The sequence below is a fragment of the Trichechus manatus genome, unplaced genomic scaffold, assembly GCF_000243295.1.
Source record: "Trichechus manatus latirostris isolate Lorelei unplaced genomic scaffold, TriManLat1.0 scaffold00027, whole genome shotgun sequence".
NCBI classification, from domain to species: Eukaryota; Metazoa; Chordata; class Mammalia; order Sirenia; family Trichechidae; genus Trichechus; species Trichechus manatus.
The window spans coordinates 6061543-6065302 of record NW_004443963.1 but is presented as its reverse complement, the minus strand read 5'-3'; the positions used below and the strand labels follow the sequence as shown (position 1 = coordinate 6065302).

The 3760-nt window shown below is 41.9% G+C and overlaps 1 pseudogene; it reads right to left on the bottom strand.

Moving 5' to 3' along the window:
- Positions 1-1242: 1242 nt before the first annotated feature.
- LOC101343764 (ras suppressor protein 1-like) lies at positions 1243-2421 on the bottom strand (annotated as a pseudogene).
- Positions 2422-3760: the final 1339 nt, after the last annotated feature.

Below are 3760 nucleotides of genomic sequence, written 5' to 3'. Positions count from 1 at the left end.
TCAATCACAAAAGGACAAATATTGTTTGAGACCACTACTATAAAAACTGATGAAAAGGTTTACACACCAAAAGAAACAATCTTTGATGGTTACGAGGGAGGGGAGTGGTGGGGTGGAAGAGTGGCTTCACCAAGCTCCTTCCCCAGGAACTACACTCAGCATCTCAGCATCAAGCCACCATAGCTTTGATGGAGACGAAATAGACCATAGGTAAGTGGTAAATTTGGTGAACGGTATGACAGTACACCATACTGAGGAAGCCAGCACAACTTGTTCAGGGTAAAGTCATGGAAGCTCCATGGACAAATCCAAACTCCCTTAGGGACCAAATTACTGGGCTGAGTGCTGTGGGGACCATGGTCTCAGGGAACATCTAGGTCAATCGGCATAACATAGTTTATAAAGAAAATGTTCTACATTCTACTTTGGTGAGTAGCGTCTAGGTTCTTAGAAGCCTGTGAGCAGCCATCTAAGATACTCCACTGGTCTCACCCCTTCAGGAGCAAGGGAAAATGAAGAAAACTAAAGACACAAGGGAAAGATTAGTCCAAAAGACTAACAGACCACAACTACTATGGCCTCCACCAGACTGAGTCCAGTACAACTAGATGGTGCCCAGTTACCACCACTGACTGCTCTGACAGGGATCACAATAGAGGGTCCCCGACAGAGCTGGAGAAAAATGTAGAACAAAATTCTAACTCACCAAAAAAGACTAGACTTACTGGCCTGACAGAGACTGGAGAAACCCCGAGAGTATGGCCCCCGGACACCCTTTTAGCTCAGTAATGAAGTCACTCCTGAGGTTCACCTTTTCACCAAAGATTAGACAGACCCATAGGACAAAATGAAACTACAGGGACACACCAGCCCAGGAGCAAGAACTAGAAGGCAGGAGGGGACAGGAAAGCTGGTAATAGAGAACCCAAGATCAAGAAAGGAGAGTAGTGACATGTCATGGGATTGTTAACCAATGCCATAGAACAATATATGTACTAACTGTTTAATGAGAAGCTAGTTCTGTAAACCTTCATGTAAAGTTCAATAAATAAATAAGAACTTATGAAAATCTACCACCAGCCAAAAGAATTTAAAAGCTAAGGTGGTAAGCACTAGAAAGAGAAATTGAAGGGGGTGGGGGGGAACAGAAACACATACGCTGTATTTATTTGTAAGATAGCACAAAAGAGGACAGGAGTGAGAGTGAGAGAACAGGCCAAAAGCCCAGTCCATGCCAACCCCTTATTTGTTCTTGGCTGTCAATGGTTTCCAGCTGATCTTTTTTGATTTGTCATTATTTTTCTTTAGCGGAGCCCTGGTGGTGCAGTGGTTACAAGCTATGGCTGGTAATCATAAACATCGGCAGTTCGAATCCACCAACCGCTCCTTGGAAACCCTATGGGGCAGTTCTACTCAGTCCTATAGTGTCGCTATGAATTGGCATCGACTCGATAGTAATGGGTTTGGTTTTTTTGTTCTTCTTTAGTAGTTCTGGGTTTGCCTGCATGTGTATGCTGCAGAGGTACTTGTATGTCTCAGAATGGCTATATTCAAAAACATAGGACACACCAAGCTGAAATTGTTCAGCAATTGGGGTAACACAGGGATTGTTCTGTGCTTTGAAGAACCTGTTTCTGACCAGTTCAATCCAGGTTTTCTAGTTCTTGGAAAGAATGGTTAGGTGGTACCCTGAATGTGGAGTTCCTTAAGATGAGTCAACTAGCTGCTGTCAAGTTGAGTCCAACACATGGTGTCCCCATGTGTGTCAGAGTAGAACTGTACTCTGTAGAGTTTTCAGTGGCTGGTTTTCAGAAGTAGATTGCCATTGTTCCGAGGTGCCACTAGGTGGACTCAAACCTCCAATCTTTTGGTAGCAGCTAAGCATGTTAACCCTTCGCATCACCCAGGAATTTATTAAACTGAGTAAGCTCCCTAATTTCCTTAGGCAGAAGGAGCAGATCGTCATCCCTAAGGCTGACTGTCTGTAACTTTGTGAGCTTTTTTTGTATCTGGTGGCAGGATTTCAAAATCGTTATCACTAAGAGTATAAGGAGGGTGGAAAGATAGACGTTTCCAGGAAGAGAATTTTCATTCAAGTTGTTGTAAGTCAAGTCAAGGACAGCAAGATAGAGAGGCAAATCCACAAGGTAAAGTGTTTAGCCTATTCAGGCCAAGGTTCAGGTGTTTGAGTTTTGAAAGCTGCTGACCTATGTGGGCACTTCCTCAATCTGGTTATCAAAAAAGTTAAGCACTCCAAGTTCTTCAGTCACTGTTGTGACTAAGCACCAGTTGAGTAGTTCAGGATAAAGAGAGCAAGTGATTGACATCCAGCATGTTGGTGATGGCCCGGTCACTCATGTCCACTTCTGGCTGGTTCTTCTCCTGGCTCTCCTCCATCAACTTTTTCAGACGGCTGGACATGGGCCACAGAGCACAGCACCTAACAGGCTTAGGCTTCCACAAGACACGTTCTGGTGGCAAGAGATACACTCGTTCAGTCTCCATATTATATTTTGACCATTTCCCCATGTCTCTAAAACTTTTGTTGGGTATTTTCATAGCTGCAGTGTATACCGTTACATGAATGTGCCAGAAATTAACATATTTTTTAAATCCTGCAGAGCAGTCTTTGTGTTTTTTGGGAGATGGATGCACATATCACCAATGTCAGCAGTCCAAAAAAAATGATGGTTCCTGTAGCCATCAGAATGGGAACTACCTCTTCTCCTCCTCCTCCCTGTTTTTCAAACTTTTAAAAAAATTGTAAAATAAGCCCATATACCAAAAAAAACAAGCTTAACACATAAATGTTGGTATAATAAATAATAATAAACAGGTGTATAACCACTACCCTGTTTGAGAAGCAGAACGTGGCTAGCAACTCCTGATTCTAAGAGGTAACCACTCTCCTTACTTTTCAGGTAATCACTTTATTGCTTTGTATCAGAAACGGAATATACAATGGCTAGACTTGGACAAAATAGACATTAACTTAAGAGTTGGAATTTTTACATCATTCTGTTATCATTCGTCTTGGATTGAATTGTGTTTCCCAAATATGTGTCAACTTGGTTTGGCCATGATTCCCAGTATTGTGTGGTTGTCCTCCATTTTGTGATTGATATAATTTTCCTGTGTGTTGTAGACTCAAGTTGCAATAGTGAAGGATTCTATGGGGAAAATATTAAACGACACAGGAAGCATCAAAAGAAGATGGAAGGAATACACAGAGTTATTATACCAAAAAGAACTGGTCGACATTCAACCATTTCAGAAGGTAGCATATGATCAGGAACCAATGGTACTGAAGGAAGAAGTCCAAGCTGCGCTGAAGGCATTGGGGAAAAACAAGGCACCAGGAATTGATGGAGTATCAATTGAAATGTTTCAACAAACGGATGCAGTGCTGGAAGTGCTCACTTGTCTATGTCAAGAAATTTGGAAGACAGCTACCCTGTCAACCAACTGGAATAGATCCATATTTATGCCTATTCCCAAGAAAGGTGATCTAATCGAATGCAAAAATTATTGAACAATATCACTGATATCACATACAAGTAAAATTTTGCTGAAGATCATTCAAAAGTGGCTGCAGTGGTATGTCGACTGGGAACTGCCAGAAATTCAGGCTGGATTCAGAAGAGGGATATCATTGCTGATGTCAGATGGATCCTGGCTGAAAGCAAAGAATACCAGAAAGATGTTTACCTGTGTTTTATTGACTATGCAAAGGCATTGGACTGTGTGGATCATAACAAAT